Source organism: Eublepharis macularius, chromosome 1 (genome assembly GCF_028583425.1).
Source record: "Eublepharis macularius isolate TG4126 chromosome 1, MPM_Emac_v1.0, whole genome shotgun sequence".
Taxonomy (NCBI): domain Eukaryota; kingdom Metazoa; phylum Chordata; class Lepidosauria; order Squamata; family Eublepharidae; genus Eublepharis; species Eublepharis macularius.
In genome coordinates this window covers 28,979,508-28,991,590 of record NC_072790.1, presented here as the reverse complement: position 1 = coordinate 28,991,590, position 12,083 = coordinate 28,979,508, and the positions used below count along the sequence as shown (strand labels likewise).

Here is a 12,083-nt window from a genome sequence, read left to right as displayed (position 1 = left end):
CTGTTTCCTGTGCCAGAAGCCATTCCTCCGTCAACAACAAATAACTGGTGCTTGTAACAGAGAACAGTATTTCCCTTTGCATGTGTCTTAATTGTGCTTTGAATATGGCCTTGAAGGAGATTCTCAGCTGCGTGAAGTTGTACTGCTTTATGGCTCTCCCTTGCTTCCTTTCCCCAAATTGGCTAATGCATCGTGTGAATCAAACCCCGTAAGTACTGAAACAAAAATTGGTATTAACCAAACAAAAAAAAATAAGTCAATGGATTCAGAACCATTTGGAACTTGTTGAACAAATAAGGATGTATACTTCACAGCGGAGTCGGCTGCTAAACGTTCGTGCGGTGAAGACTGGTCTGCTGTGGGTTCTTGGGGTGAGGGCATCTCCTGCCACTCCACAGGAGGCTGATGGGGGCAGTTTGGTGGCTGGAGGGGTTGTTGAATGGGGAAGTACCAGAGGGTATGCAGGTGGCTGTGAAGCAGAGGCACTAACAGCCCTAGATGGTGATGTTGCTCTTCCAGGGCCCTTGCATGTGCCAACAGGTGACACTTGAAAATGGTGTCCAACATTCACATAGTATCACAGAGCCTATGGAGTCCTGGATAGCTTTGGAGATCACTCTGAGATGCACAAAAATCACTGTAGCACCTTACATTTTTTGCCATATTCATAGTGTCCAATCTAGTTCCACCCTGTCTTGGCTGCTTTAGCAGCTATTTCTCAAGTCCGTTTCCCGTAGGCATTAGTTAGTGAGCCAGTGAGTGTGGCAAGAGGCTGGTTAGGCAGCTGATGTGCAGACCCATCTCTATCTGGCTTCTTGTGGAACCAACTCATCTCTTCCATCCCTTTCTAGTTTTACCAAGCACAAAGGAAGAAAGTTGTTTGAGCACTGTAAAAAGCTTTGCATATTTCCAGTGGCTATTGGTAGCACTGTAAAAATTATAAGCCTGCCCGCACATTTGTTGAACCAAGATAGCATTGTGAATTGTTAGGGAATATGGATGGGACAACGAGGGTGACTGAAGCATGCTGCTTCTGTGCCATAGTTATCTAGGAATAGTAACATCCGAGTACTCTCCTCCAATTTCCGTCCTGATGGAGGAAAGCAGGGTGTTCAGATCAGCTGTCCTCTCTCCTTTAAGCACCATCTAACATGGTGTGCTGTGAACCAAATGGCCCAAGAACAGCTTTAGGTGGACTTCTGAAACGTCACATACCTGCAGTGGGGAAACAGAGGGCCAGTTGCATTCAGGTAGCCCCAGATCTCAATGCATCCCTCAGCTGTAAAGCAAAGATGGATTGGATCCATACATCTGGAAGGGCAGAGTGCAGCAGCACTGGACCTTCCCGCAGCACTCACCCACAAGTCTGTTGATCCAGAGGATCTGATGAAAAGAACTGTGATTCTCGAAAGCTTATGCTACAGTAAAGTTGGTTAGTCTTAAAGGTGCTACTGGGCTCTTTTCTATTTCACAAGTCTGTTGACAGTGACCAGGATGTGAGCAGGGATGCCAAGGGCTCATCGTCATTCAGAACCTCCCAATACAGCGCCATTTGCTGGGGTTCATCTTTTTGTGCATCAATCTTGCATTCACTGGGCAGAGTCCCCTGAAGAACATATTCAGGTATTTCCAAAGGTGGTTTGTCACAGTCATCTGTGATCTCACCTTTGGGCCAGGTGAAGGTGAGCACAGCCTTCTGAAGATTACTATGGGTTCATCCCATCATGACCAGTGATCACCGCAGTTGTCATTCTTGTGCCAGAATGATCATCCTTAGCACCAACTAGCTGAAAGTCCAAGGCAGTCACAGCTGGGCAGCAGTGGCGGAGGCAGTGGTGGTTACTAGAAGCATCTTGCCAAGGGCCAGGGTACATGGCAAAGCCATTGCAAAGGAAAGAAAAACAGTGGCTGGAGCAGATTGGCCTTGGGGGGTACTTGTGGGGCTAGTCATTCCCATTCCCAACAGTGGGCCCTACACTTATGCACCTCCTGTACAGCAGTTCAGTGACAAGGCTGTCATGGAACGTGCGTACTTCGCCTCAACACCAGATTAACTTTGTGAGTTGTGACCTCAAATTTGCTCCTGAGTGTTGCATCCAGTTGTGGCACTGGGCAGCGGTCCACAGATAACCACTCCAGGCCAGGTGATGAGATAACAGACTGTAGGCTGTCTTACTCTAAAACTGATGACGAAGGCCCTCCAAGACGTAATGGCTGATCAACACAGATGCCAGTTGCACGTTCATACCAGAGTCTTGGCCTTCTGGCCTTTGAGTTCTGGCTTGAGAGTTGGGTCTTAGAGAAGGAATCATGGAACAGTTGGTGTACGTGGCCAAAGAAGAGAAGCAGGTCTTAGGTTGCCTGAACGGAAAGGCAGGAGTGCCCACTGGTACTCCAAACTGCTTGGAAGGTGCAGGAAGGCCTGTGCTCTTCCCAGAAAACTGAGCTAGGTAGTTTGCTCACAGAGGGTGTGTGACCTCTGTATATTAGCATCTGTGATGGATTATGAGGAGTGACAGGTGCATGACTCTAAGACTCCTGCATTAGCCTATGTCACAGAGGTCACTTGTTACTTAAGCGAACAGCTGCATTTGTTTTCCTTACTCGCTTACCCGCCTGTTCTACAGAACATTCAAGCTGTAGCACAAAATATCACCTGCCGCACACACAAGCCGCTTGTACTTGAATAACATCTTTTTTAAAAAACTGCAATTCCCTCCCCAACTTTCGCAGAAAGAAAGAAAAGAATGATGATTGCTCGATAAAAGGTTATAGTAAAAAAGTTCTTAATCTTTCAGTATAGCAATGCGGTTGCTGGAAAAATAGTTCTTTATGACTGTATGTAAAGGGTAACTTGTACACAAACTTAAGGCAACCCCCTCTTTGTCTTGACAACACACCTGGAAAAAAATGCTGTGCCTCTTTCAGGTAAATATTTTGCACCCCAGTAGGTAGATTATGAACTGATTTTGACTGCATCTATGTTTTGTGCAGAGCAGTTTCTACAGTGTATGTTGGCAGACTGAACAAAAACACACAAACACACGACCTTTTGTTCTGTCACCTTCTAAATTTTCTCTTTAGAGAGGGTGGGCATACACAGTCCTACTAGACAACTGATTGCTAGTAGGGCATATGGAGCACTTAGAAGGCAAACTTACAAGGATTTCAAGAAATGGGTCTGCTCTTGTCAACTGTAGTTTGAGTCTGAGTAAAGTTACATAGAACTCTTCTTCAGGTTGGATGTTGTAGGTGGAAATTTAAGATTCCTGACATGAGTAGAACAGGGTAGCCAACTCTGATTTAGGAAATTCCTGGCAATTTGGACGTGGAACCTAGGGAATAATGCCACAGAGTCCACCCTCCTTCAGGGGGAACTGATCCCTGTAATCTGGAGATCAGCTGCAATTCTAGGAGATCTCTAGGGTCCGCTTGGAGGCTGGCAACCCTGGGGCAGAATATTAATATATCTGTATGTTGTTATACTTTCCCCCATTCTGAAACATTTTTCTTGAACATGGAGCATGACAAATTGTTCCGCACTACTTGAAATCTTGCATAATGCAAGATTAAATGCTGGACAATCGATCCCATGCTATCTTGGAGCTCTTTACTTTCCTTTCAAACAAATCTAAGGCTGGAGTTAGCACTTGTCTCAGAATGACTGTTGGTATACAAGCTCTCGGAGCATTCTATAGTATAAGGAGGAATTTTTTTGAGGCAGTGGTTCTAAAATGGTGAAGGAAAATGGAACCATCAGGATAAGGATGAATGAAACTTCCTCCCACTGATACCACCAAAGACAGTCGGGCCTGTGTGCTTTGTTCCTTTTCCCTTTACAGAGCGACTCCCTCTCTATTACATTGTTATATTACCACAAGATACACAGCCCCTCCTCCACTACAACAACCCTGTAAGTAGGCTTGCCAGCCTCCAGGTGATAGCTAGAGATCTCCCGGAATTACAACTGATCTCCAGGCAACAGAGATTAGTTCCCCTGGAGAAAATTGAAGGTGAACTCTATGGAATTATACCCCACTGAGGCCCCTCCCCTCCCCAAACCCCATCCTCTTCAGGATCCTCCACCCCCCCCCCCAAATCTCCAGGAAATTCCCAACCTGGACCTGGCAACCCTACCTGTAAGGTAGGTCACTTCCCTCTTGGTCCTCCCTCCCCATCATTGCCATCTGTTGCCTGCTCCCCTCTTTTTTCACTCCTTGAATCAAGTGTATTTCCTCAAGCTGTCCCACTGACAAAGGGCCATACTACAAGTGACGAATGACACTTGCCTGGCAAGTGAACAGACTCACGTGTAATCCTCCCTGTTCACTTGCCATTCACTTGTGCTCCACTTGGTCAAATGGAGGAAAAAGGAACTCTTTCTGGGTTTCTCCAGCTGCACCCGAGAGGGAGGAGACCACAATGAGGAATGTAGATGACTGCTTGAGACCCAGACAGAGAAAAAGGAGCAAAAGAATTCTAGTGAAGGCATCCATTTTGACAACCGTTTTTAGTCTGTGAAGTACTAACATCCTACAAGCACAATCAGGATTGCACATTCACCTGTAATGAAGTCAAGTTCAATGTGTATTATTCTCCCTAAGATACGGCCTTTGATACACAGCATTAGGTATTTAGCTACAAAAAAGGCAAAGACAGAAAGTAGGAAATGTCTTTTTCTTCTCTAATGCAAGGGTAACTAAAAATGCTAGTGTTGTGTCAGATCCATTTTGAAAGATGACTTTGTCCGGGGTCTGAGTCCTAGCCCCCAGACTTGCCAGGAGGGAGCAGTGGGAGGCAACCGGGAGGCAGTGGCCCTACCACCCCAGCCAGCAACCAGGTCCAGAACCTGCCCATTCCAGGGGCAAAAGGCCAAAGCCTCAGAGGGCTGGAGGGAGCAGGGAGAGACCAGCCAGTCCCACCCTCCAGGGGGAAGAGAGGGGGCTAAGCAGGACAGAGGCAAAGGGCCAAGGCAGGGGGAATAGGGGCCCAGCAGCAGCCCAAACAGAGCCCTTACTAGCCAAGGAGGAGAAGCAGCCACTACAGCCCAGAGCCACACCCCGGCTAGAGGACAGCAGCCTGGCTCAGGAGTTGCTAGGAGCCAAGCCCCTCCAGGTGGAGCTGCCACAGGCATTCTGGGGGACGAGATGGGTAGCCCCGCCCGACATCAAGGAGCAGGCAGCCCAGAAGCTGGCCAGGGCAATTCCTCGCGAGCAAGGCCAGGCAAGCTCAGCAGCGCAGAAGCCGGCTGGGGCAGTTCCTTGTGAGCAAGGCCAGGCATGCTCAGCAGCACAAAGGCCTACTGGGGCAGCTCCTCGTGAGCAAGGCCAAGGAGACCTCAGCTGGGGATGGCTCGCATTCAACCCCACCCTGCCAGCAAGGCAAGGAAGCCATGAAGGGATTAGTGGTAGGAGGGAAACACCTGAGGGGAGGCACAGCTGGGCCAAGTCAGGAGAGGGAACAAGCCTAGAAGGAGGGCGGGGCGGGGCAAGGAAACCCTATATAAGGTGGCTAGGAAGAGCTCTGAGGTGGTGGCTGTGAGTAAGGAGTGATGGTGTGGAGTGAGAGCAGAGCAGTGTGAGAGTGGAAGCTTGGAGGAGAGTTCTGGGAGGAGGACTTGATGGAGGACGCAGAGGGTAAGCAGACCAGGTTGAGCAGGCCAGCGAGTGGATTGAGAGGAAGTCAGGGTGATGTATTCTGCTCCTCCTTCCACAGAGCAGGGTCCTGCAGCATCCCTGGTGCTCCTCTGATATCAGGGCCGGCCCAGCTGGTGCCCCGCCCAGTGGTGGCAGCAACAAGCCCTGACAGACTTTACTAGTTTCCTTTCCACAGCCCAGATGTTTACTTCTGAGCAAACATAAATGAGTTTTTATTGCACCTTGAGGACTTTATATTTTGCAAAACAGTAAAGTGATTGAACAGAATGAACATATCTTGGACTGAAGGACTAAATATGATTTGATAAACTAAAGAATATGCTTTGGGCCCTGGTGTTATTTTACAGAAAAACTCCTGAAGTGAAGACCAAAGTAAACATGACTGAGATAGAACTGACTGTTTTCAGTACAGATCCAGAGCGAGTTGTAACGTTGCAATGTTGCTCTTCCAGATCATTTATGCGCCACCTCTTCTCCATTCATGCAACAGCCCATTTCTTCATCACTGCTTCTATGCTCCCAGCAAATTGTAGACCATTTTGGTCTACTGGATTTGGAAGCTCGCAGATGTCCTACTCAGACTTTCTGAAATAAGGGATCACTTTGGAATGAACTTCACAGGTCAGAGAGACTTTGGCAAAAACAATTGGTTCAGCTAGATACCCAGAGGTAGGACTGGCATGTTTCTATCTGGCAGGGACGATGTGTCTTTAACAGCCATACAACAGGCAGAAATTCAGCAGATAAAGTTCTCAGTCCTAATATAGATGCAATGATGGGAGAAACTTGTCTTGCAGTACTTCTGCTTGCCACAATTTTAATTGATTCTCCTCCTCTGTCTTTACCATCGGCCTGAGAAACAACACTAACGGCACAACACACTGCTCCCAGAAGCTCAATAATTATGAACCGAGCTCTACAACTGCATATGTCACCTTCCATCAGTAGTGCAGTAAAGGCTTAGGCCTTCCCAAAGCCAGAAGGAGAAAATAAAGATGGACTACTGTGAATGGGGTATCAGAACATTATACAAGGTACAAACTAAGCTGACAGCTCATAAAGCAAACTGGAGGGGAAAACCTGCAACAGTGGAAAATGCCACAGATATATTAATTACTGTCCTTCCGGGGAACGGAGAGGAGGGTGGGCCGCAGAATACCAAGGAGATAAATAATTTTTTAAAAACATACGTTGAGTCGTCTTGGTGGCTTCTCTCCTCTGTCTCCTTTGCTGATTGTGAAAAAGTGGAAGTTCTCTCTCTTCTGCACAAATTTCTTTCTGCAAAAAAAAAGAGAAAAACCAACCCCGCTTCTTAGACCACACTCACAGTCAACGCCTCTTCCTTCTGCATCTTCTGTGGGCTGTAGGGGAAGTGAGAACTGACAAGAGGGCGGTAAACTTCTTTTCACACTCAAAGCCCCAGAATGTGTAAAGGTCAGAGTAAACCCCTGAGAACCCAGGAAAATGACACTGGTGTGGGCAGGGCCTGCTAAAATGCACACCTTTCCATCCACGTGGCATCCTGAGAAAAAGATCGTGCAAAAACAAGTTTGGGAAAGAGGGCCGCAAAGCAAGGGGAAGGAAAGCCCTTGGTCTAGAGACTAGATAAGAGAAACCTGGGAATTTGGTGGGACTAGCAGATCGTGGCAAAAGACCATGATGACATCATTGCGCTGCGCTCATCTTGTAAATGCTGGTTTTTAAAAAGCCTTCTGGTGACAATGGCAACAGTGAGGATCTAAAGAAAGGAAAGTATGGGAGAAATGGCTGTGTGGGCATTTCATTGCTGCTGTAAATGCCACTTCGATGGCAGCAGCAAAAAAACTACATGGAGAACCGTCGCCCTGTGGAAGGGATCCAAGTCATCATCAGCCTGGGGCTTTCTTTTTGCTTTTTTTTCAGCTTAGAACACCAGGGCAGGAATTGTTAAAGAATCTGTCTGAGATCTCTTCAAACTGGGTACTCCTTGGTGGTGGATGGTGCCATCAAATCATGCCAGACTTAGGGCGACCTCTGGTGGGGTTTTCATGGCCAGAGACTAACAGAGGTGGTTTGCCGTTGCCTTCTTCTGCAACCCTGGTCTTCACTGGAGGTCTCCCTTCCATTTACTATCTAAGGCTGACCCTGCTTAGCTTCTGAGATCTGACAAGATCAGGCTTGCCTAGGCTATCCAGGTCAGGGGGAAAGCTCCTTAGGACAGATGAAACATAGCCCAAATGAATTCAGAGCTTTTCAGTGTTCCTCAGACAGCAACCTTAATAAACAGGAAGCCTGCTTCCACAGCAGGTTTTTCTCCCAGGTGAATCATAGCATGTCTCTGATCTTGGGGGAGCTTCCCCATAACCTCATGCTGTTTTTGAGCTCAACATGTGGGGCTCCTGGGGCTTTCCCCTTTAATCCAGATCAAAGAAAAAAATCTCTTTTGTTCTGACTTATAGGGGAAATGTAGCGTGGCTGCAGACAGAACCCCTTAGAGAAGCTTTGCCTGCATCCAGTACGGGGATGGGGCAGAGCTAAACTTCACTTCTGGTATATGGCTGCGTTAACTTCCATTTCTCTCTACCCCCTTCAGCCCTTTAATGGGCGATTTAAACATTCACAGCTAAGCCACAACTCAGCTCTGAAGAGGGGAGGAGTTGCTGGGCGGTACGAGAGCCTGGAAAGATCATGTCAGCAGTTCTGTACCAGTGCAACCGAGGGCCAGAAGCAGCAGCCTGCAGGGTCACCATTGGGCAAGCAGGCACCGTCCTCATGCACCTCCTTCCTGCTCACTGCTGCTTCTGCAGCAGAGGTGGCTTTTCCAACCCCTTGTGGAAACAGCCAACGTTGTCCTGGGATGTGAGGGGAGAAGAAAAGAGGAGGGGAATGTTCACAGATCCGTATTGCACCACAGTGACTGACGGATTAGTTGTCAGCAAAGAGTTGTGACTGAAACCACTTGGAAGATGTGTATAGCCTCGCTTGTTCTCAGGGTAACTACCATCAGGCAATACTGCTGAGACAACAACCTCTGCAAATAAGGTGATCAAGCTCTTTGCCATGTAGGATCACACAAGGCCAAAGCTTTCAGGGTAACAATTACTGGAGTTGAGCCCCAGAACCAATGTCTTTTTCAGCAAGAGCCAACAGCATATTTGGAAAGATGCTTGGTCTTGTGGCCAGGAAGCAAGGGTAAAACGCCCTCTTCCCCAACAACCCCTCCCTGATCTCCAGCATTTAAAAAACCATGGAGTCTCAACACTGGAGTTGTTCCCTCAAATCTAGTTTCATTCTAAACAATCTTTGGGAGTTATATAAATAAGCTTTGTCAAGTGGGACCATGGTTGGCTTGAACAAAAGTTTCACCTTCTCCACTGTCTTCCTACAGTTGCCATAAAAGTGCCTGTACCCTCAGAAGTTCACAAATGTTGGCTGGCTAGCCTTAGCGGCCGGCCAAGATTTACGATTGCTCACGGGATACTGTCGTCATGCTGTGCTTAAGGTAAGTCTCAGAGCCTCTCTAAACGAGATGAACTACTTGAGGATGCGCAAGTGAAGCGAGGCGCAATGATAGCTGAGAAGCCGAGTTTGGACAGAAGTGTTGGAAAAGGAGGATCCAGCGCTGTCCCTCTTCTCAGGTTTCAGAGGGGGACAAACCAAAGAGTTAGAAAGACAGAGAGGTCAGGGCACTCTGTTTACTATTGATTACTGCTCTGACTGACCTTTAATATGCAGATTGCTATTCTCAGGATTTCCTCCTCCTGACTTCCTCCCTCTCTCTTCTTCTCTTCCTGGCTTTGTTCTAGGCAACACCTCTCTCCTTTTCCTCCCTCCATTTTGGCAGCATGGATGCAGGCCTTGCCCTGCAATCCATGTCCATCCTTAGACTAGATAGGTAGTTAGGATCTATCCTTTCTTATCAGAGTATGGTGTTCCTTCAATAAAGAACCCTTATTTCTTTTCTAAATATAAACCAAGTGTATGCTTTTATTATTTTCATTCCTGCACACACACCAGCCAGCAGAATGAGCTCACAACCACCTACAATCACACTTCCTATGCCACAGGACAGACCCTGCTAATGGCCCCAAAATCGAGTCCTTTAATTAGGTTTCTGGAGCCTACATAATGATTTATTTATCAGGAAGGAGGCAGGCAGGAGGAGGTGAGCAGAGAGCATCTCCCTGGCATAGCACAGACTGACAAAACAGGGGCAACATAGAGGAAAGCCAGGCTGCTCTGCATCTCTATTTCACTTCCTCCCTCATGCTGACTTACATTATGGGAAACGAGCATTTTCAGATAACAGAGGGGATGTTACATGAACTGACAACTTGCCTGTGGGCAGCCATTGCTAAATAAAGAGTCCAATGAGAGAGAGAGAGAGAGAGAGACGGCTACCAATGTCCCTCCTGATCAACAGCCAACCTCCTTGCCACGCTGGATCCATTCCCCTTCAAAGCATCCAGAGGCTCTTTCTCACCACCTGCAAAAAAACCCTTGCTGTACCTCTCTATCATCCTCGCTTTTGACCCTTTTCAAATATCCTTGATCTATGTCATTCCAGAGATCAACAGGCATTTATGAAGGAAGAAGAGGGAAAGGGAAAATTAGCGGAGAGGTGAAACTGGCAGAGCCTTCAGGGGAGGCAAAGAGGAAATAAGCAACCCTTCCCCCCGAGAGGCCATCTTTGCCGGCTCTGTAGAGAGGGGGAATTGACAGAGCCTTCCGACACAGCTAGGGAGACGCTCTCTGCTTGCCTCCTCCTCCTGCCTCCTTCCCTCCTTCCGAACTCAGCTTCCCAGCTAACATTGCATCTCTTTTCACTTGAGCATCCTCGTGTAAGAGGTCTCGTATAGAGAGACTTTGAGTGCAATTGCAGAATCAAGATGGGTGGTAGGAGAATATGGAGGCATGAGTATGTTATGCTATGCTTGGAGGCACTTGGCACCTCGGAGCAATGTCAGGCACCTCGGAGCAATACAGCCTTCCTGGAAACTTTCTGGGAGTACAATGCAGTGTCATTGGGTTGCGCGCACACAAAAATCCAGAAAATTCAGGTCAGTGTTTCAGAGATTCCGAAAAAATCCAGGATTCCTGAAATCTGGGAAAGATTCTTTGATCCGGTTAAGACAGATCAGAGAATCCCAGATTTATCTGGCCACTATTTCCTATGGGGAAAACTATCTGGGGTTGGCATTTTCCCAGCAAACTCCACCAGATTTGCAAAGAACCTACTCCTGACTGTCCTCTAAAGATCTGCCATGTTTCAGGAATATTCGACCCTGGGATCCAATTCGATGGTCTCCTAGAGAAGGTGCCCCCAGCCACTCTCCATTGGATCCTAAGGGGGGAAGCATTTCCAAGCACACACAGGGGTAAATGCTGCCAGTGGCCAAAGGTACACTCCCAAATGCAAGAGGAAGCCCAACAGAACCAAACTGTATCAGGGGACCAACATCAAACCAGAGAATCATATCAAAACAGAGAATTCCACCCAATGCAAACTAAAACAAGGGACATTGTTGCAACTTAGCGCAACTGAACCAGTATCACTCACAGAAGCCAGGCAGACAAGGAAAGCTCCTGCAAGGATTAGCCACTCATTCCCCCGCTCCCTCCCTCCTTCCTCCCCCCTCGGAAAAAAGCAGGACAAGGCCAGGAAGGAGCTAGCCAGAGGGTGAACCCACGTTTCCTGGATTTACCTAGATTTACCCAGATTTATCTGGGAGTCTGGATCCAGATTCCCAGAGAGGATCCCAGATTCTCTGATTTGATTTGGGAAAGCCAGATTTAGCTGGATGAGCAAAAATTCAGCTTTCCCCCCAAATCCAAGATCCGGATTGCACACTCTTAAGAGGCAGCCCCTGCTCTTTTATTTTCTATAAATCAAAAGGTTATTATTATTTATTTGCATCGTTTATAGTGCTCCTTTCTCACTGAGACTCATGATGGTTTACACCGTGTGAATTAGTACAGCCATTTACAAGGATATTACAATAAACAATATAATGGAGTATATAAATGCAAACTTGCAAAGATTTAAAAACCAGCAGAAACCCAATACACAGAGCTGAAGTAATGCTGAAACAGAGTGTTAGCAATTATAAGGCTGACATATTAAACAAAGAGAACTACCCTGCAGGATCTTACTTAAAGCAACAGAAAGTACATAATAGCACATTGTAGTAAAGTCTATGGGCCCTGTCTCTTCACAGATGCATCTCTTTTAGACCACTACCTTACTATACAGCTCTCCTATCAGAGTAAAAAGCCCTCTGAAATTATTCAGCTTTTCATCATTTGCAGAAAGCCAGGAGAGAGGGAGCTTTCCCGATCTCTTCAGGTAGGCCATTTCATAAGCTGAGTGCCACCATAGAGAATGCATGAGTATCAGCAGTTGTTGATTTTGCCTATGTGCAAGGTGGCACCTGCAGAAGGCCCTGA

The 12,083-nt window shown here is 47.2% G+C and overlaps 1 protein-coding gene across 2 annotated transcripts in view; it reads right to left on the bottom strand.

Annotated features, from left to right (window-relative positions):
* ITGB2 (integrin subunit beta 2) overlaps nucleotides 1–12,083 on the bottom strand; it is a 53,766-nt gene that overhangs the window by 40,111 nt on the left and 1,572 nt on the right. For both annotated transcript variants that reach the window (XM_054976868.1, XM_054976859.1), the window contains exon 2: nucleotides 6,848–6,935. The gene's annotated coding sequence lies outside the window, so the exon portion shown is untranslated. The remainder of the gene's footprint in view (nucleotides 1–6,847; nucleotides 6,936–12,083) is intronic.